The sequence below is a fragment of the Dermacentor silvarum genome, chromosome 7 (genome assembly GCF_013339745.2).
Source record: "Dermacentor silvarum isolate Dsil-2018 chromosome 7, BIME_Dsil_1.4, whole genome shotgun sequence".
NCBI lineage: Eukaryota > Metazoa > Arthropoda > Arachnida > Ixodida > Ixodidae > Dermacentor > Dermacentor silvarum.
Genome location: NC_051160.1, coordinates 180110579 through 180132810, shown reverse-complemented (window position 1 = coordinate 180132810; position 22232 = coordinate 180110579). Strand labels below are relative to the sequence as shown.

The window sequence follows — 22232 nt, the reverse complement described above, 5'->3', positions numbered from 1 at the left end:
CTTAAAAGGGTTTCTTGTTTCCTCGCCGCACAAGTTCTGGCGTTATCTATCCCCCAGGAAAAAACAACCCATCAGTCTTATTTTGCAAGGGATCGCTGTGACTGACCAGGCGTTAATCGCTGATGCATTCAATGATTACTTTTGCTCGGTTTTTACCAGTGACGACAGCAACGTTCCATCCTTCCCTGGTTTCGACGACAAACCACCTATTGACGATGTTCATATAAGCGAAGAAGGCGTCTTTTCGCTCCTGCTTAACTTGGATATCAAAAAGTCGCCTGGTGTTGACGGTATTCCTACTGTCTTTCTCTACCGATACGCTGAATGGTGCTCAAAATACCTATGTCTAATATTTAGAAAATCACTTGCCAGCGCTGAACTACCCAACGATTGGAAACAATCCATCATTACTCCCATTCCAAAGGCAGACGATAAGTCACTTGTGTCGTCGTATAGGCCTATTTCCTTGCTCTGCATTTGTGCTAAAACCCTTGAGCATATCATATCCAAACACCTATCGACATTTCTCGAACATAATGACATAATTGACAACCGTCAGCATGGCTTTCGCCGAGGTATGTCTACCATTACTCAGCTACTCGAAACTATTCATGACCTTACGTTGGCTATCGATAAATCCAGTCAAATTGATATCATATTTTTAGACTTCGAGAAAGCTTTTGACCGCGTGTCTCATCCTAAGCTGCTCTCGAAATTAAGACCAATACTTAAGAACGATTCGTTACTCGCATGGTTTGCAGCCTACTTATCCTACAGATCCCAGGCAGTCACCGTTGGCCACACAACTTCTAAATCTGCCCCTGTGCAATCTGGAATCCCTCAGGGTTCTGTACTAGGACCTTTATTGTTTTTGATTTTTATAAACGATTTGGTTAGGGATCTTCCTGTTGTAGCACGGCTTTTCGCTGATGACTGCATTATTTATAAAGAAATCCGCGCTCCGAAAGATCAGGAATTATTAAACAACGCGTTAAATTGCATACACACATGGTGCTCCACGTGGCAAATGAGTATTAACACCAAGAAAACAGTGGCAATGCAAGTAACACGTAAGGTTCAAACCCTTAAGTTCACGTACGTCCTCAATGGTACCATTCTATTTGAAGTAACGAGTTATAAGTATCTTGGGCTACTAATTACTCATGATCTTCGTTGGAATGATCACGTGACCTATATAGTTAGGAGAGCTATACAACGCTTAGGATACTTACGCAGATCTTTAGGTAGATCAACGGCAGAAATTAAACTCTTGGCCTATAAAACTTATGTAAGACCGATCCTCGAATACGCGGCAGTAATTTGGGACCCCCATACACAAACAAACATCCGAAAACTCGAGAAAGTACAGAGGAAATCGGCCAGATTTATTTATAACTCTTATAGTTGGAAAACATCCCCTACAGCCCTTTTGCAGACAGCCAACTTGGAGAGCTTGGAGACAAGGCGGTATCGTGATAGACTAAAACTCTTTTATTTATTGTATCATGACAAATTAGGAATAGAGAAGAATTTATACTTTCAACCAGTACAGCGACGGCAAACTCGATCCTTCCACTCCAAGAAAGTCAGTGAATACTTGGCCAAAACGAATGCTTTTAAAAACTCGTTTTTCCCGCGTACAATCCGTAACTGGAACGACCTGCCCGCTGAGGTGGTCGAAAACCCCACTATTTTGTCTTTCATGTGCGCGCTTGAACGTTTGCGATAATTACTTGCCTTCTATTTATCATGCGTATTTGTCATGCGTGTTCATTCATGTGTGTTCGTTCCTTTTTTTTTTTTTTGAACAGCTGCTATATCGAATATGGCTTTGTCATGCGCAGTGCCGAGTGCTGTCACACGTCACGCGCAACGTTAGAATGCTGTTGGTACGGAAATTTTGTATCCTCGTATTTAACTTATTCTTGTATTGTTTCTTGTTTTGCATAAATGAGCTGTGACTTTGTGTGCTCACTTTGTTATGCGCAGTGCCGAGTGCTGTTATGCGCAGCGTTAGCATGCATTTGATACGGAATTGCTGTATCCTTGCATTGTTTCACCTATTCTTGTATTATTTCATACCCACTCCTGCCCAAGGCCTGACATTCAGGCCAGCAGTATGTACCAAATAAATAAATAAATAAATGATTGTACGCATACTTTAAGGGCAACATTTCAACATGGGTTTGTGCAAGGCAGAAACCATCATAAACGTTTCTCTTGGTTACACCGCACTGGCCGTAATTAACTCAAGTGTACTTCAAGTGTGTCATCAGCTACTGCTCCTTAAATTGCACAAAAATGGTTCTACTGTAGGTGGTTCAGAAGCTACCTTTCTAATCGAGTAACATTGGTCAAATTTTGTAATAAATTTTCCAGCGTCTTTACATCTCTGTTAGGAGCACCTCAAGGCTCCAATTTAGGACCACTTTTGTTTTGGTGTTGGTAATGATTTGCTCTGTTCTAAAATTGAGTCACAAACTGTGATGTTTGCTCAAGATTTAAAAATGTTTTAGAGAATAGAGTGCATAAATGACTGCTATAAATTGCAGGAGCATGTTCCTTTTATTCATCTGTGGTGTGTTACTACTAGAGCACTGCACGGGCTGATTTTTTCAGCCCGGCCCGGGCCCGATTTTACGTCGGGCTGCCCGCCCGAGCCCGACCAAAAGTTTTATGGCGAGACAGAAATAATCTACGTTACCTGCCCGGCCCGCTACCCCTTTACCTTAGGCCCGAGCCCGGCTCAAAACCGGCCTGAACCCGGCCCGGGACCGAAAAAGACCACCGAGTGGCATTAAAAAAAATAAAGAAGAGAATGAAAGGAATTTATTCGTAAGGCATAAATACATGTCATATGCAATTATGAACACTATTTGAGCGGTCTGAACGCAAATACCAACGCGCGAAGTAGTACGAATGACCCTGCCGAGCAGTATTGCCAGCACTTTCCAACGGCGCGACTTTGATGCGGCCCAATCCACTTCTATCGCCACGCCGCCCCAGTATTTTTCCACGTCGGGCACCTCACTGCAAAGCATGCGCCGCCCCAACCGCTCGTCCCACTCAACCGTATTCTAGTATACACTCTAGCCGAAGCGCAGCCACGACCGGTCGTGAGCGCAGCGCATGGATGGAGTCAATGGAGAAAGAAAGCTTCTCGTTCCTCCATGGTGCTGCTGCTAGGCGGCCGGTTGAGAACATGCGTGCAATCATGGATGGACGCAGTGCCATATTTCAGCCGCGTGACGAATTACCTTACCAGTCATCGTTTTACCAACGCGCTTACACCCCGCTGAAAGCATTAATTAGATTGATTTAGGGAAAGTATGCAATGGCATCCTTTGGTTTGAGGCGACTTCGGTCTTTCTGGACTTTTAGATTCTGTTCAAACAGTGCAAAATACGACGGAAGAAGAAAAGGGGAAGTACACAGGAGTAGCACTGATAGCTTCCAGCTGCGCCAGCGCAACAAGTTTTTCAGAGTCGAGACGCGCGAGGATAACTCGCTGCAGGTTACATGCACACCACCAGAAAGTCCGAACCCGGCCCGGGCCCGCGTCGAAATACCCGAGCCCGGCCCGAGCCCGGGTCAAAAAGCCCATGCCGAGCCCGGCTCGAGCCCGTGAAAAGACTGCCCTACCCGGCCCGACCCGGCCTACGGGCCGTGCCGGCCGGGCCTGGGCTTTAGGGTAAGCCCGAGCCCATGCAGTGCTCTAGCTACTACCACACGTGAAATTACCGTATAGACTCGTGTAGGGGCCACACTTTTAAATGCGAAGCATTTCTTGGCGACCATTTGCTACTTTGACAGTATCTATCTATCTTGCCGCCTATGACTCTGTGCTCTCGTGGTCGTTTCGTTAACTTGGTATGTACCAAAATTGGCATACTATAACAACAGTATATGACAAACATAAATATATGACATGACATGTATGTCATGGCATGCGTGTCATGTAGGTCATGAAAGAGTCGCCTACGCCTTGGTGCTCTCATGGTAAGTACCAAAATTGGCATAGTATGACAGGAGTGTATGATGAACACAATTGATAGGTCATGACTTAAATGCCATGACATGCGTGTCATGTAGGTCATGACAATGACCCAGCGAAAAACAACACTCAAAAACCAATGAAATGGGTTCTGACGGGGGTACTACTAAGTGAAGGAAACACTAAAGGGTGTTGGTAGAAGTCATAGTCATGAGCATGACTCAGCAAAAATGACAATGAATTTGCGACAAAAATATAGCACTCAAAAACCAATGGAATGGGTTCGGATTGGGTACTAGGTGAAGGCTTAGTTTGCCGTTCGAAGTCATGACCGTGACTGAGCAAAAATGACAATGACTCAGCCTAAAAAGATTAACACTGAAATGAGTTCAGACGTCGGTACTAAGTGAACAAAACACTAAAGGATGGTGGTTGAAGTCAGTCATCACCATGACTGAGCAAAAATGACAATGACTCAGTGAAAAAACATTTAACACTCAAAACACAATGAAATGGGTTCGGACGTGGGTACTAAGTGAAGGAAGCACTAAAGTATGGTAGTAGAAGTCATAGTCATGAGCATGACTAAGGCTTAAAGTCTCTTAGGTGTGGCTAAAGGGACTACTGAGGACTCATGACATCAGTGTCATGACATGCGGGTCATGTAGGTCATGAAAGAGCTGCCTACGTCTTGGTGCTCTCATGGTTGTTTCGTTAACTTGGTAGGCTCCCTGCACATTGCTTCGCATAACAGCGATTCCCCCAGGGAGTGGGATCTGCCGGCTTTTTTTTTTTTTTTTTCAGAATTTTGAAAAGGTGCGGCTGGCCCGTACACGGGACCGACCCTTCATTTCAAAATTGTGCACGTCTCCGGTTGTACCATTGCATCAGAGGTCAACGTGCAGCTCTCGCCATCTAGTAGCGACACGTGGAATTATCCTATGAGAACATGCAGCATTTGGGCACCAAACGCAACTTGTTCTCCATTGGAAATTTTTCCCCTCAAATTTCGAGCTACCAAGTTGGGGTTGCAGCTCTTACATGAGTGTGGCCCTTACACGAATTTATACGGTAACGTGAAGAAAATCAGTGTGGTGCTTTTTACTAGAAAGTGTGTACAGACAAATTTTAATTGCACTTTGTTTGGTGATAGTATTTGTCGTGTGCTTGATGTCCGTGACCTTGGGTTTATTCTAGATTCTGGGCTGGATTTTCACCTTCATATATCCGGTATTGTGAGTCATGCCATGAGGCATTTAGGCTTACAGAAAAGTTTCGGCATCCTGATTGTGTCAAAACCTTGTTCTACAGACTAGTCTGTCCGCGATTAGTATGCTTCTACTGTGTGCAAATTTATTAGTACCCATCAAAGTAACTTAGAATCCGTCTAGCATCAATATTGTTTGTACTCATTACGAGAGAGATATTTGTTGATGCTGATACTATGACTACTCAAACCGGTTACTTAAGTATGCTTTATTTGCGTGACAGGAGACTCACACTTGGGTCTGTCATGTGCTACTAGCATCGTTGCAGTCCCATCACTGAAGGTGTTGTGACATTTTTTTGCCCTGATCTTTCTCACCATGACACGGCTGCAGCAGGTGTACAATGCCAGTTCATCTGACATGGATATTTTCAATTGAGTGTCTGTGTAAAGTTGGCGCACAGGATCCTTGATGTAATTGAGTTCAGCAAGCGTATCTTCTAACACAATAGCGTTCAGGGCCTCGTGTCGCAGAAAATCCGGTGTTGGCGTCCGCTTCAGAAAAAAAATCATCCCGAAACACCACCACGCAGGCCCCCTCCGTGTGGTGCAGAGACGTTACTGAACTAATAAATTTCTGAAAGTAATGCCTAAGAAAATTGTTAAATCTGATTTACGCCCAACTTACAGACATGATAGCGTCGGATTGTAATTTGAATATAGTACGAGAAAACAATTCTGTTATGCGGAAACTCAAAGACAAACCCCTTTTTCCTTGGAGTTTGCAAGGGTAGCTGAACGGGCGTGTTGGTAAAGTTGCATCTTTGGTTAGCAGCGCGACGATCTACGTGGAAACGAGAGAGAAGGGACAGGAAACAGCGCTGACTTACAACAATTTTATTGCGCACATAACCAAGGTTTAAATACCATGCTACGGCACAATAGAAAGAACAGAAAGGTGGCACGTGTTCAGGACTCAGCTTCCAACAAACAATATGCAAATCATGTGGTTAAATATTGCACTTCTTTATCGCACAGTGACAATGAAAGGGCACTGACAAAGCGCTCCACAGATTTGTGAATTTCAAGCGCTTCAATGATTTCTCTAGTATGTTTGTTTTTGTTGCGACTGATAATTTGTGTGCTATCGAACAACGGATTGCAACCGTGGTCTCTGCAATGAATACCGAGATGACCAGAAACGGAGTTGAAAACATGATTATTGTGCTCCTTTTTACGTTCACTTGAGACAGCGTCCCGTCTGACCAATGTATTCGCGGCCGCCGGAAAGGGGAATGTTGTAAACAGCACCTACAGCACACGTGACAAAGCGGTTATGGTGGTTGGTTCTGCAGCAGTTTTTTTCCTTGGGATAGCAGTTGACCTGCCTGCATAAGCATGACTTTTGTGGTGCCGAAAAACAACATCGACGCCAGCACGCCGGCCAACTTTCTTGAGATTATGGGACAAGGTGTGAATGTAAGGGATGACGGTGACTCTGTTCCTGGGAGTGGCAGAATCGGGGTGACTAGCTTTTTCTTGCTTTTGCAAGCTTCCGGCTACTGACCGCCATAACCGCTTTGTCACGTGTGCTGTAGGGGCTGTTTACAACATTCCCCTTTCCTGCGGCCGCGAATACATTGGTCAGACGGGACGCTGTCTCAATGAACGTAAAAAGGAGCACAATAATCATGTTTTCAACTCCCATTTCTGGTCATCTCGGTATTCATTGCAGAGACCACGGTTGCAATCCGTTGTTCGATAGCACACAAATTGTCAGTCGCAATAAAAACAAACATACTAGAGAAATCATTGAAGCGCTTGAAATTCACAAATCTGGGGAGCGCTGTGTCAGTGCCCTTTCATTGTCACTGTGCGATAAAGAAGTGCAATATTTAACCACATGATTTGCATATTGTTTGTTGGAAGCTGAGTCCTGAACACGTGCCACCTTTCTGTTCTTTCTATTGTGCCGTAGCGTGGTATTTAAACCTTGGTTATGTGCGCAATAAAATTGTTGTAAGTCAGCGCTCTTTCCTGTCCCTTCTCTCTCGTTTCCACGTAGATCGTCGTACTGCTAACCAAAGATGCTTTTTCCTTGCTTACAGGGCTATGAACCATTGATGAGCCATTGCTTGTAGCCACTGCCTTATGGGGGTATGAATCATTGCTCTGCCCTGCACTATCGCCGGGATTGGCCCACCATTGTTTTCAATCGGACCCTGTGTCGCAGAAAATCCGGTGTCGGTGTCAACGGCACCCGAAAACGCCCTATCGTTCCACTCTTAAAGGCGAAGCTTAAGCGTCCTCCAAGTTTTCAAAATTTCGGATGCAAACTCATGCCTTGTATAGGTGAGAATGAAGTACTTAGTTTAAAGCTTCAGAGACATCGATAGCGTCAATTTGTTTACCTAGGTCTAATTGATAGGCTGTCTCATTTCTGAACTCAGTTCATTGCATTATAGTACTGAAGCTACATCTAAAGACATGCTGAACAGAGAAAATTGTCATCCACCTGAATGTAGCATGAAGCTACAGATGAAAACCATACAGCTTTCTCAGTATATGTGTAGTTATACTGTTGTTCAACTCAAGAAAATTTATTAGGTGTTTGAAGATTATGTGTTCTAGCATCTTGCATGAATGTGGTGTTGAAGTAAATTATATCAGTTTGTCTTGTTACCTGTTTTATATGGGTCAAGTTTCCAGGATGGCCTGTTGCTAAAACAGATTGTATATATGCGCAAGGTAGCGTGAAGTCTATTGTGAATAGCGGAATAAAAAGGAGTTGCAATGCAGTGATTTGGGCTTGTTGGTATGACATCGTGAGGCTTATAGCGCGTGAAAAAGACAAGGACGAAGGAAGAGGAAAAAATAGCGCCTGTGTGTGTCACCTCTTCCTTCGTCCTTGTCTTTTTCACGCGCTATAAGCCTCAAGAGTTAGATAGGCCCTCGAAGCCACTAGATTTTGTTGCAAGTTTAAAATCAGACACTAACTGGGTAATGTCAGAAATGGAATGTGCGGAATCATTGTCAAAAGCAGGAATTACGTGAGAATCGTTAGCATAGACAGACTGGAAATAATAGTTGAATGCATTAGAGATGCGCACTGGATCTTTTACACTTTCGTCATTGATTGTGAATGAAGATAAATCGGTAACCGGTGAGACAGAATGCCAAAACTGTAGGGATTGTAGGGATTACCCTTAGTAATCCCGGCAGCTTGACATTAAAGAAGAAATCTTTCACCTGATTTGTTTTAAGATTAAGTGCCTCCTTAGCAGAAGATCTCGTGATAGCTTCAGGATTGTTACTGCACGTTGAACATCTTAATTGTCTAACATGGCGCGACAACTGCAAAATTTCTCTGTTCATCCTAGGGATAGCAGGGTTTTAATGTGGTTAGCATTCTTTGTCTACTTCAGTCATTTTGAGTCTGTGTGTCTATCAATCAATCAAGAGACCCTGAACCACCTTTTGAAGCGAAAGCTTCATTACTCTACCTCGGACAGCTGTAGGCGACTCAACAGTTTTCACCTTGAGAGCTAGAGGTCAAACCACAAAGAGCATTAAGGCGCGTTCATAGTCCGACGTTATCGGCACACGGGCGAGCGTCATGAGACGCCAGGCGCGTCGGAGCGCATTGGCCGCGTGTCTGGTTACGTTGGCGTCGCCAGTACGTCGAACCATCGGTTGAACTATAGCCGCTGTTCTCGCCCACGTGACATAACGTGTGCGCGCGTTCACGCTACGTCAGACTATATTTAGGCCTTTACGGAGCCCTGAAAGGAGATATTGCCGCCATTGCCCGAGTAGAGTTGGGCCCGGCTGCGAGTTGCAACCAAGTTTCACTACTTTACTGATCACCGCTGTGTCTTCATAGGCATAAAAAAATGATGAATAAACACTGTATTCATTGCAAACATCTGTATATCATTGCGAAACCACACCTTGGCCACAGCTCGACAATGGGCCTAGCCAGGGCAGTGAAGCTTTCGCTATCAACCAGGGTTAACCAAAGCTAAACCACACCAATTTTTATCAGAGTCGATGAATGCATTTCGAGTTTAAAATAGACTACTTCAGGAATACTTTGCTGCAAAAAGTACTTCAATGCGTTCAGCAGAAGCACAGTTATTGGCAATCAAACACCCCCTTCTCGGTGCTTCCACTCCTTCTTTAATGATTTGCACTGGGAAGGCTACGGCGGAGCGGGGCCTACTGAAGTGTGGCGTGCAGTTCAAATTTGATTTTGGATGCTCACGTAGAGGCCACTACTTCCAAGTTTGGCACCTATGACGGGCCAAACGCGGTTGTCCTCAGCAAGCCACAGTGGACTCAGCCAATGGACAGTATCTACGCTATGTAGTACCCCGTGGTGTCTATGCTATGTAGCAGACTGCAGCTACATGCAACTGTACTGTGTATGCACAGCATTTGTTTTGTGCACAACAGCTCGCCTGGCCGTGCTATGTGGTGCGGACTGACTTTGTCCTGCACCAACTTGACTGACGGATAGTAGCCACATCCAGCTTGCGCATTTTGAAGCGATATGAATAGCTCAATACGAAGCAAAGTCTGCCGAGGTGTCTAACCAGGAGTGGCCAGGAGTAAGTGTGCGCTGGCAAGCATGCGTATAGTCTGACCTTAAGTTTCGCTTGGTTCTAGGCTAGTTGAGTGTTCAAAACTAGTCGAAATTAGGCCAACGGCTACAGCACCAATAAGCAGGATGGCCAAAGTTTAATGCCTACGCGGGCGGCTGCGGCCAAGCGCAAGCAGTTAATAGTCGGATTCTTCCAGAAGTACGTAATTATTATCGAAATTCGAAAGCAGATTATTGCTTACTTCAGCCTGTTTATTAAACTGCATCAATAAATATATTGTGGGTGTTTATTTTGCACATCTTCTTCATCTGTATTGTTACGCTGCGCGGTGGAGCCGAAGAAGAGGAGATCGAAGAACTGCGCGTGTGTTAGAGAATGCCTGACTGCCTGCGATCCCGTCTCTATGTCCCGTCTATCATCTTGTAAATAAACCCATCTCATCCGCAACAACTTTGGTGGACAGTGCGGGGTAATCGCTCTGGACAACCTTCTTCTACGCACCCTCCGACGAAGCCGGCGCTTGGTCGGACTACCGCCTGAAGACCCGGACATGAACGAACCGCAAGCAGCTGGCGGCAGCCATGACACAAGCATGCAAGATGATAGTGAGCGCCCAAGGCAAGTTATCTGTTGGATTCCTCAAAAAGAACCATGCACCTTTTCTGGCAAAGCTGATGAGGATGTCGACGACTGGCTCAAGTATTATCACAGGGTAAGCGGTCACAATGGGTGGAACTCTTCGGCGCGACTTGCTAACATCGTTTTCTTTCTTACCGGAACCGCACTTCTCTGGTTCGATAACAACGAGAGCACGATGACTGCATGGGAAAGGTTCATTGAGGAAATCAAGTGCTGCTTCGGCGACTCACTTTCAAAAAGAAAGAAGGCTGAACATACGCTTTCGCGAAGAGCACAGTTGCCCGGGGAAACATGCACAACTTACATCGAAGAAGTATTGAAACTGTGCAGAATTGTCAACACGGGCATGTCGGATGAAGATAAGGTTGGACATCTGAAGGGCATCGCTGAAGATGTCTATAATTTTCTTATCTCCAAGGAAGACCTGTGTACTCCTTTTGATCTAAGACGTCACTGTCGTGCTTTTGAGGCGCTCAAGACGCGACGAGTATTGCCAAAATTTGGTAGACTTGACAACGTCACCACGGTTGCAAGTGTGGACGTCTCCACCTCCCACGACATCGCTTTGTTGGTATGCCAACTCGTTTAAGAAGAACTGGCGCACTTTCAAACACCAGGTGGAGGAAGAGACACAGGACGGGAGTACCAGCAATGTACACTTGACGTATGCTGTCCTGAACAGCCGGTACTTTGCCAACTGCAAACTAACAACGAAAATCGGCCTTTGCTTGATGAACATGTCCGCGTCGACACGACGGAGTTCCGGCATCCTTCGCGTAACTTCGGACGCCGTCAGGCTGCACCACCCCAACGCATTTCACCCCGATACAACCAGCCTCATACCCCATTTTATGACAACCCTGTGTACCGCGAGCCACCCATTTGCTTTAGCTGCGGAATCCGTGGACATATCGCCAGGTATTGTCGCAGACGGCAGCAGCACATTTCGGCCATCCCCGAGTATCAATCTGGAGTGCACTACAGTACGCCGTGGCAGACCGCTGCGCCTCTTCGACGACATCCGCATGAACATGTATCCCGGCGTGAGTCTCCAGCTTCTGACCGCAGCCTTACTCCACCTCCGACCGGCTATCGCCGCTCGCCATCGCCTCGCCGTCGCTCACTTTCACCACCACTCCAGCTGGGAAACTAGCTGGTGCGACCGATGGAGGTGAGGTCGCGGGATGGTCACATAGTCCTCCACCTGTCGCCATGCTCAAAAACAAAGTGTGTGTCTGTGTTAATGGTTTAAGTACTCATGCCTTAGTGGATACCGGTGCTACAGTCTCAGTGATGAGTGTGTTGTTTAAAAATCGTCTTGGACACAAGGTTATGTTCACGTGGGACCGAAAGACTACTTTTCGTGGAGTTGGGGGTGAAACCCTGCGGCCCGTTGGTGTTTGCTCTGCTCTAGTGAGTGTTGGTGGACAAGATTTTCCAACTGAATTTATTGTTTTTGAACACACCACCCACAACATCATCCTTGGGATTGACTTTCTTGGTGAATGTGGTGCATTGTTAGATTGTGGGACTGGTGAAATTTCTCTTCGAAGTCATGTGATATCACCAATGCCAGAAGTATCTGACGTGGACACGCAGGGAGTCTTTTCCGTGTCCCATGACATCCTTTTACCGGCTCAAGCTGCGGCATTTGTTCCAGTGATTTCGACGGATGGACCTCCGCATCGCTGTCATGGTTTAAATGAGCCGTACTCCCCTACCATGTTGAAGAAAAATATACTGGTTCCTCGATCCATTATCGAATGTGTAGATGGTCATGCTCACGTGTGGGCGGTGAACACGTCTATGGAGCAAGTGTTACTGCCGACTGGACTCAAGCTGGCCACCTTTGACTCAGAGGCGACTAACTCTATTGATGCCGTTGACGCTTCTACCGACGCGAGTGCAGCGAATCGTGACTACACCTTGGAATTCTCCTGGATGACGAACAAGTCGCTATCCTCTTCTGAGCGGACAGAATTGCAAAAGGTGCTCGTCCGCTATGCGCGAGTATTCGATTTCGCGCAAGATCAGCGTCCCATTTCGCTTCCTGATTCACGAACGGAACACCGCATAAACACGGGCCAAGCGACGCCTATTTGCCAGAAGCTGTACCGCGTCTCTCCTGTAGAACGAAAAGTAATTGACGAGCAAGTTCAAGAAATGCTACGGAAAGGTGTTGTCCAGGAGTCTTGCAGTCACTGTGCAGCTCCAGTGATACTAGTTAAGAAAAAGGACATTTCTTGGAGGTTTTTCGTTGATTATCGAAGACTTAACGCCGCCACGAAGAAGGACGTATACCCTCTGCCACGCATCGACGATGCTATCGATTGCCTTCTTGCAGCCTCCTATTTTTCCTCCGTTGACTTACGATCGGGATACTGGCAAACACCGATGCACTCGACTGCTAAGGAGAAAACTGCCTTTGTGACCCCGGACGGACTCTTCGAGTTTAATGTCATGCCTTTCGGTTCATGCAACGCGCCAGCAACTTTTGAAAGGTTTATGGACACAGTGCTACGCGGATTAAAATGGGAGATCTGCATGTGCTATCTCGATGATGTAATCATTTTTTGAAAAACACTCGAGGAGCACAATCAGCGACTTGGCGTCGTACTGGACCGCATACAAAATGCAGGACTGGTTTTAAACTCAAAGAAGTGTCACTTCGGTGAGCGCCAGACTCTCGTTCTCGGTTTTCTTGTCGACAAAGATGGTATACAACCTGACCCTGACAAGACTGCTGCAGTGCGCGATTTCAGCCAACCGAAGACAGCGAAAGACCTCCGAAGTTTTCTGGGCCTTTGTTCGTATTTCCGCCGGTTTATTCAGAACTTCGCCCAACTTGCTCACCCACTCGCGTGCCTCCTTCACAAAGACATTCCGTACGTATGGACTACAGAGTGCGAGGACGCGTTCCGTCAGCTGGAGTACTTACTGGGCCAGCCTTGCGCCATTTCGATCCCGAGGCCATGACTGAGCTACACACTGATGCTAGCGGTGTGGGCGTTGGTGCCGTCCTTGTTCAACTTCACCATGGGCGCCAGCACGTCGTTGCATACGCAAGTCGGACACTGACGAGAGCGGAGCGAAATTACACTGTCACCGAATTGGAATGTCTGGCAGTAGTCTTCGCTATCCAGAAGTTTCGGCCATATCTGTACGGTCGCCATTTCCGGATAGTGACGGACCATCATTCCCTTTGCTGGCTTGTTGGACTGCGGGATCCTTCTGGACGGCTGGCACGCTGGGCGTTGCGCCCTCAGGAGTACAACTTTTCTGTCGCCTACAAGAGCGGTCGGTGTCATACCGATGCCGACTGCTTGTCTCGCCTCCCGTCGCCACACTCCAACGCTAACGACGACGACTTCGACGACTATCTTGCCAGCATTACCGAGTTTCCTGACGTTAATACCTTTAAATGTCAACATCGTCACGATCCTACACTAATACCCCTATTGGAGGCTGCCTGCACGTCAGGTCAGACCACGCCGTTCACGCTGCGTGACGGCCTGCTTTACAAAAAGAATTACTCTGCTGACGGCGCTTCGTTGCTCCTAGTCATTCCCGAATGCCTGCGTACTGCGATTCTTCGCGCTATGCATGACGATATCACATCGGGTCACCGCATGCTTCATCGATTACGCCAGCGCTTTTATTGGCCGAAGCTATGGAAAAGCACAAGACAATACGTTGCCTGTTGTCCAGGTTGCCAATGTCATAAGAAGCCGGCGACGCCTCCTGCAGGCTTATTGACACCAGTGAAACCTCCTGCTTTACCCTTTGAAAAAGTTAGTATAGACTTGTTGGGGCCCCTTTCCCAAGAGCTCTACTGGCCGTCGCTGGATTATTGTGTGCGTCGACTACTTGACGCGCTATACTGAGACTGCGGCGCTTACCTCTGCCACTGCCGCCGATGTGTCGTGCTTTCTCCTTCATTCTGTCATTCTGCGCCACGGGGCTCCGCGTGTTGTGATAAGTGACCGTGGACGGCAATTTACCGCCGACGTTGTTGAAGATTTGCTGCGCCTTTGCGGTTCTACTTATCGCTATTCAACGCCATACCACCCACAAACAAATGGCCTCACCGAACACACAAATCGTACTCTTACCAACATGTTGTCATTGTACGTCTCGGCTGATCACAAGAATTGGGATGCCATGCTGCCCTTCATCACGTACGCATACAATACAGCCAAGCACGAAGTAACCAGGTATGCGCCTATCTGCTGTATGCTCGCAGTCCCCAAAGTTTCTTGGACACAATTTTGCCATTCACACTCAACGAAGACACATCCATTGCATAAACATTGTGTCGTGCTGAAGAAGCACGCCGGCTTGCTCGACTACGAACACTTTCTTCGCAAGTTTCAACCAAGGCACGCTATGACGCCCGGCATATACCTGTCACTTTTGCTCCAGGCGATCACATTTTACTGTGGACACTTCTACGGAAGAAAGGCTTGTATCGCAAGTTTATCTCAACGTACAGTGGTCCATTCGTGATACTAAACCGATTAAGTGACGTCAACTACGTCATAGCAAAACTGACCTCCAGTAATCGCCGGTCCTGGAAGACACAAGTGGTTCATGTGGCCCGCCTGAAGCCCTACCATCATAGGGTTCTCGAATCAAGCGGTACCAACCATGTGGTTCCTTAACTCGCTCGGCGAGCTTCGTCTGCGCCGGAGGAAGATGTTACGCTGCGCGGTGGAGCCGAAGAAGAGGAGATCGAAGAACTGCGCGTGTGTTAGAGAATGCCTGACTGCCTGCGATCCCGTCTCTATGCCCCATCTATCATCTTGTAAATAAACCCATCTCATCCGAAACAGTATATTATCATCATCATCCTATGTTGCTCATTGTCCTTATCTTCAGTTCTGTGTGATCATCATTATCGGCTGTTCGATGCCAAGTGCTCGGGCTGAATAAACGTCATGCCAACAGAGACGTCATAATGTGCAGTAACAGTAGGAAGAAGCGCACTGATCCAAACACTTTTCTTGATTGATGTTAGCTATTGGCCAATAGTAGCCGTATATGAGAATCTGCTATGTTACGAAGTAAAGCATCCAGAAAAGAGTTGAAAAGAGAGTGTTTGAGAAAGAGGTGACTTCATATGCCGCACATGACTGCAAAATTTAGCTGAGGTGTTCACAGCAGCATATCCTATCGCAGACTGTTTTTTCACCAGGCATGGGGGTTGGTCCCTTAAATGCAATTAGCATTCTTTGCCTACTTCAGGCACTTTCAGCCTGTCTATCCTATTTATCCATCTTGCCTTTTATGCCGACCCAGTAGCCCGAGTTGTCTGCCAGCTTGGGCCACCATGCTCATGGTCGTGATGCCGTCATGGTTGTTCCATCGTCATCATCTGACTCTCGTCATGCCATCATTGTAGCACCTTTCTAACCGACCCAGTGGATGTCTAATAGCTACGACCACTAGGTACTATATGCTCGTGGTTGTATGCTCGTGGTATATGCACGCATTCTACATCGAACCAGTGGGCCAAGTTGGCTTGAGCTACTAAGTGGTGGTGATGCCGTCGTGGTCGTTGCAACATTGTTATTCCAGCTTCGTCAATTGCCTCTCATCATGCCGTTGTCACCCCATCGTCGTTACGTCATACACTCGTCGTCATCCGTTTGTCCGCGTACCGTTGTCATGCCATTGTCGTCATTGTGTCGTCATCACGCAGTTGTTGTCATGCATTCGTCGTCATACAGTGGCAGTGATGCCATCGTGCTCGTTCTGCTGTCGTCATATTAACTTCGTCATCCAACTCTTGTCGTGCCGTTGTCGTCATAACATTGTCATTATTTCAGTAACATCATCCCATTTTCATCCTATTGTCTTCATCAAATCAAATCCTTATTTCGACGATCAAATGTTGGCGGACACAGTGAAAAGCCACAATCGGCTTGACAGAGGACTGTTTGGCATACGAGTACACATGGTTGTAAATGCTTACGTGTTCATGATACGTACAGAATACACACATATTGTACAGTGCTCAGCAAATGAAATGCGATAATTGGAGCGCATGGCCACCGGCACTTGTTGCATCACCGGTGAGCGCTCGTGAAGGCGAGCTGGTGCATTGTGGTATGTGCCGAGGGTTGGTGACGCACGAAGGCTGCATGCAGCCGACAGTTGCGCGGTCTGTGTTTTGCGGTGGTGCCACCGGAGCGCTGCAAGCCGTGGTTTCTGCACCTCGCTTGCCTGCTGTGCCGCGGTCATACTTTCGTGGGAGGCTGGTGGTGCGCACGTGACAAAGGACTTTAATTCGTGTTTTTGCCGTGTGCTGGTGTAATGTTTCGGAGCAGAGTTAAGGTGCTCGCCGCATATTGTGTGCTCAGGGAAACGAATGGGCGCAGAGAATTGTCTAAGGGACTTACTACAAAGGCAAGAAAAGAAAGCGCCGGAGAAAAGCAAAAAAAGACTGCGAGCACTTTCAGCATTCACCCTCTAGCTTGGGACTCTATAGGTAGCCAAATACTTCCTTATATCGACTCCAGTGGCCACGATGGCTCAAATCAGTAGGTCTTTTAAACAGGCATGCTGCTCAAGTCGGAGGCTATGGCGTAGCGCTGCTCCTCTTCCCCAAATGGCGCTGTGCCTGAGTAGTTTATTCAAAAGATAGAGGGACGACCTTTCTCATGATGGAACACTCTGCATTCTTCATTCTGGACATTGCCAAGCAAAGTATTGCACAGTATAATAATTTGTGCCATGTCTTCGAGGCACGCATTTTGTTCTAGTTTCATGGTTTTACTAACCATGAAACTACAACGAGTTTCCTGACGTTGGTACCTTTAAATGTGTCCGTTGTGACGTTGGTACATTTTAATTGTGTCCTTGCAATCCTTTACTCTCTGCGAAATATACGATTCAATAAACAGTGCTTGGTGCGCAAGATTTGTGTTCGTTTCTTGTACTGCCATTAATGTCTGTTTGGGTGTAACGACACACCATACAGCGTCATAAGCAGATTGTGCTCTTGCACAGAAAACCTGATACATTTGTCCTTTCGCCAAATGTCTCCGTGCAACCGAAGCTGGCTAATTGATGCCCTCATATGAACGAGCATCGGTCTACGCTACGATAAAAAGTCGTCAGCGAAAGGCCAGTGAAAAACACAGAGGAGAAAGGCGTGAGCCACGAGATCACCGTTTTCGTCGGCGTAAAATCAGCCTAGAGGCTTACCAAGCAGCACAAGACGTTCTTTGATACGCCTGCGTCCCCATGTTCTCATGGCGCATGACGTGTTGCTGCTGCAATATGATTTGAGCCTCTGCGGCAAAAAATTCTGACGACCAACAGTTACCTGTCTTATCTAATAGTTTCGACACGAAAAACACCCACCCTTATCAATCACGTGACTGTGCAAATTCTCATAAAAGGACAGAACTATTCCTGTGGAATTACGAACTGAATCAGCCATGCCAGGTATATCTTTATCAGAGGGTATTCAAATGGCAGCTGGTATTACAGAGGCATGTCGCACTGATAAATTGCAACAGTTACGGAGCACGCATATTCCTGAATTGGCAGGATTCTTAATGCGTACCGCCATGAAGGCCGCCTAGAAAACCTGCCCCGAGGATGCCGACCGAGAGCAACGATCTCCGACGAAGACGGAACGCATCCTGAATGCTGCAAAGTACGAACCACTTTTGACCGCAAAGGAGACCAGAAACGACTTCGGCCTTAGCACTAGCAAAAGCTCGGTGAGATGGCGTCTTTATGAAGGTGGCCTCCGCGGCAGCGTACCAGCTCAGAAGCCACTGCTCTCTGGATTGAACAAAGCCAAATGGCTGGTATTAACAGCGGAGCTGTTCGTAGTCAAGCCTTCGCCATCTGTCCAGTGCCACGCAAGTCACGTGACCAGGAGAGTGTAGCGAAGTGACGCAGCAGTTAGTTTTCGGACGCATCATCTCACCAGGGAGACGACGATGAAGGGGGATGAGCTCTGGCAGCGGCAGGTGCAGATCGGCAGGTACGACGACAACGCAAAGTAACATTTGAAGAAACTAGATTTATTTAACTTGGCATTAACTTGGTTCCTTAAAACTGTACACACATATCTTATAAATGCAACGATGTCATACCGATCGTCGACGGCCGGCCTGACCAGCCTGGTCTCCCGTGGTGAAGTGGCGCCGTGGGCTGCTGTGTCCTTGCTCTCTCCAAAATGACCCAAAACCCCTTCCTTAAATGTGTTTCTACAGCATTCACGGGGCCCGCGGACCCGTGGGAGACGCAAGCCTCTATTCGTCAATCAGGCAAGCCGTCGTGTTCCAATAGGGGCCAGAGTTTTGGGGACCACGCAGACATGGTCGCGACAATAGACCGTGAACAACAAATTAGACCATGCCTAATCAACCTTTCCCCCCCGATACAGCCGCGCGTGGAGCGACCGCACTTTACACGTGCACACACTCGTTCAAACCCGTTTCGGTATTCCTCAAGGTCGGGCGCGGCATACGTTCTTCGCGACAAGAGGATGAGAACCGTGCCGGGGAGGGCAGGTCACATGACCAGCAGAGGAGGAGAGGCGCGCTGGGGGAAAAGGCAACTAATGAGAGGCTGCGCTGGCCGCGAGGAGCAGAGGCGATGGGTATAAGAGAAGGTGTTTCTGTGCGGCGGACCCTTTCGGATAACGAACGCCCATCTCATATGGGAAAACCATCGAATAGTGCGTACTCCTGCCTGCCTGCCTGCGAGCGTCAACGAGAGTTGGCTCGTGAACGGGCTCGTCGCTTGCTCTCAGTACTGACGCGCAATAAAGGGGCGGTGCAACTTACACGCGAAAGAAAAGCACACCAAAACACACAGTGAAACCTCACGCGAAAAAAACAAAAAAGACCACAGTGAGATATGCAGCATCACCAACGAGGCAACGCGCAGAGCTGCTGCCGACGCTGTCCGCGTTACCCCGCATTCGCGCCGAACACGCGCAGTGTCTGCGACTGCAGCCGAGGCCTCCGGCAGCTCGGCAGGTTTCGACCAGAGAACTGGACACTTGTCGAGTAGCGTGGGAAGTCGCTGCCTCTTCTCGCCTCACAACGTTTCAATATTGTCATGTAGTAGTGAAAGATGAACATGTATGCGTGTCAATACCCTCCCCTTAAAAAGCATTGTCCCGATGCTACAAACACGAAAGCAAAAACAAAACCACGCGTAATAAAAAAAAAGACAACAAAAGAAAGACAGTAACAAAGTACCTAAGTTCGTCAGCGGGCGTAGAAAGGCTTAAGATGCACCACATGGATGACTTCAGGCCGTGCGCGGCGCCGCTGTGTTTGCGAAATGCCATCTGGCATGACCTTATAGTCCAGTGCGCCAATACGTCGGATGATCTTATAGGGTCCGAAATATTGTCGTAACAGCTTCTCGCTAAGTCCTCGTCGGCATATCGGAGTCCCGACCCAAACACGGTTTCTGGGCTGGTGCTCGACGTAGTGTCGTAGAAGATTGTAGTGTCATCTGTCGGTCCTCTGCTGGTTCTTGATGCGCAGGCGGGCGAGCTGTCGACCTTTTTCGGCACGCTGCAATTAAGTGGCAACGTCAAGATTTTCTTCGTCGGTGACGTCCGGTAGCATGGCTTCAAGCGTCGTTGCCGGGTTCCTTCCATAGAACAGGTTGAACGGCGCCATGTGCGTCGTTTTTTGTCGTATGTGAAGGTCACGTACGGAAGGATGGCATCCCACGTCTTGTGTTCGACATCGACGTACATTGCCAGCATGTCGGCGATGGTCTTATTTAGGCGCTCAGTGAGGCCATTCGTCTGCGGGTGGTAGGCGGTGGTCTGGCGATGGCTTGTCTGGCGATGGCTTGTCTGGCTGTATCGCAGGATGCCTTGAGTTAGTTCTGCCGTAAAGGCCGTGCCTCTGTCGGTGATGAGGACTTCTGGGGCACTGTGACGCAGGAGGATGTTCTCAACGAAGAATCGGGCTACCTTGGCGGCACTGCCTTTGGGCAAGGCTTTTGTTTCGGCGTAGTGGGTGAGGTAGTCCGTAGCTACGACGATCCATTCCCGGACGTCGACGTCGGAAAAGGCCCCAGTACTTCCATCCCGATCTGCTGGAACGGTTGGCGAGGTGACTCGATCGGCTGCAGAAGTCCGGCTGGCCTTGTCGGCAGTGTTTTGTGTCGCTGACAGTCTTGGCATGTCCTTACGTAATGCGCGACGTCGGCAGAGAGGCGAGGCCCGCATCAAGAATCGAACTTTCTTTTCTTCAGACATGTCGGGGTTGGCGTGGCGGAAGAGGCGAGTCATCTCCTCCGTGAAGATCACGATGTTCTCGTTTGGCAATTGTACTCTGGTTTCTAAGAGAACCTCGGTCCTTTCCTTTCGTACGACACTCGTGAAGGTCCTCACGAAGTTCTCACGAAATAGGTCCCAAGTCACTAGGGTGGTCTCTCTGTTCTCAAACCAGGTCCGATCAGCGTCGTCCAATGAAAAATAGACATGACGTAGCTTGTCGTCGTCGCTCCATTTGTTGAACGTCGCGGTCCTCTCGTATGTCTCCAGCCAGGTTTCAGGGTCTTCAGCCGATGATCCATGGAAGGTCGGTGGCTCCCGAGGTTGTTGCAGCAGGATGGGGGACGCTGGGGCTGCCATTATGGTCGTTGACTTGGCCTCGGTTGCTGTGGTCTTTTCGGGAAGAAGTCCGTACTCCGGCAGAAGTCTTTGCTGCCTACGGCTAGTTCGCTGGTCCTTGGCAACGTTGGTGTTGTCCTCCGGTTTCGGGCTTGGATCGCGGCGTTGCGGGGGCGTTCGCTGCATGAACACACTAGCACCTCCACCAGATGTCACGTAGTAGTGACAGTGAAGAGAACAGTCGTAAAACTGTGAATGGTAAAACGGACATTATTGGGCGAACCTGTGCCCACAAAAGCTAGGTGCACTCGAAGCACAACGATAGTGGCGAACACAGCCGGCGATCGTCGAAATCTGGGGCCGTATTCTGTAACGCTTCGGTTTTCGAAGGATTCGGTTTGGCGGTGTCGTCACATTGGGGCGGTCCGTTGATGTAATGAAAACAAGTGAAAGGACAGAGACCAATCGGCGCGAAGGTTTCTTTTTGTGGCAGTGAACGTCACAAACCGAGTAAAAATATAGCAATTTACGAGCGCTTCTTGGTAAATAAAAATAATTTGTTCATGGTATTGATGAGGTTTACGTTTTTCATCATGAAACGTGTGTGAGTTGTACTCGCGGTGAGCGACTTAACGAATTTTGTTTACTTCGGTTGACCCATTTATGCCGCTAGGTGGGACGTCATACGCTAACTTCGTGTTGCGGCCAAAATACACACTCAAGTTCCTCGTACAGTCGGAGCGCTGTCTCTTTTGAGAATTTGAATTGTCGCCGGAATCCCTCATCTGTCATCTCAAAAGCGTCTTGTCGACGTTGAGGTTGTCGCTGTCTATCACGGAGGCTCGCTTAAAGCACGATAACAGGCGCCACAGGCACCGCACACGCCGTCATTTTGCTCCGAGTGCCGCAATCTCGCCCGTGCACACGGCACGCACAGGCTCTGCACACGGCACACCGCGCTTCGAATCAGACCGAAGCAGCGCGCGCGGCTTCGCTTCGTAGCAGATGACAAATTCAGTTTCCACGTGATTGACATGTGCGTGACGTCATCAAAAAATGCGTTCGCACCCTGAGGCGATGGCGTCACCCAGGTGGCGACCAATCGCTGCACGCAAACCGAATCCTTCGAAAACCGAAGCGTTACAGAATACGGCCCCTGATCAGCGGCGAAACGCGCCG

The 22232-nt window shown here is 48.1% G+C and overlaps 2 protein-coding genes across 3 annotated transcripts in view; one reads left to right on the top strand and one right to left on the bottom strand.

Moving 5' to 3' along the window:
• The window catches only part of LOC119458739 (dimethyladenosine transferase 2, mitochondrial-like), a 307446-nt gene that overhangs the window by 12580 nt on the left and 272634 nt on the right, over positions 1 to 22232 (top strand). The gene's annotated exons all lie outside the window — the stretch shown is intronic.
• The window catches only part of LOC125947269 (uncharacterized), a 280283-nt gene that overhangs the window by 224451 nt on the left and 33600 nt on the right, over positions 1 to 22232 (bottom strand). The window contains exon 2 of the mRNA XM_049671686.1: positions 21254 to 21336. The gene's annotated coding sequence lies outside the window, so the exon portion shown is untranslated. The remainder of the gene's footprint in view (positions 1 to 21253; positions 21337 to 22232) is intronic.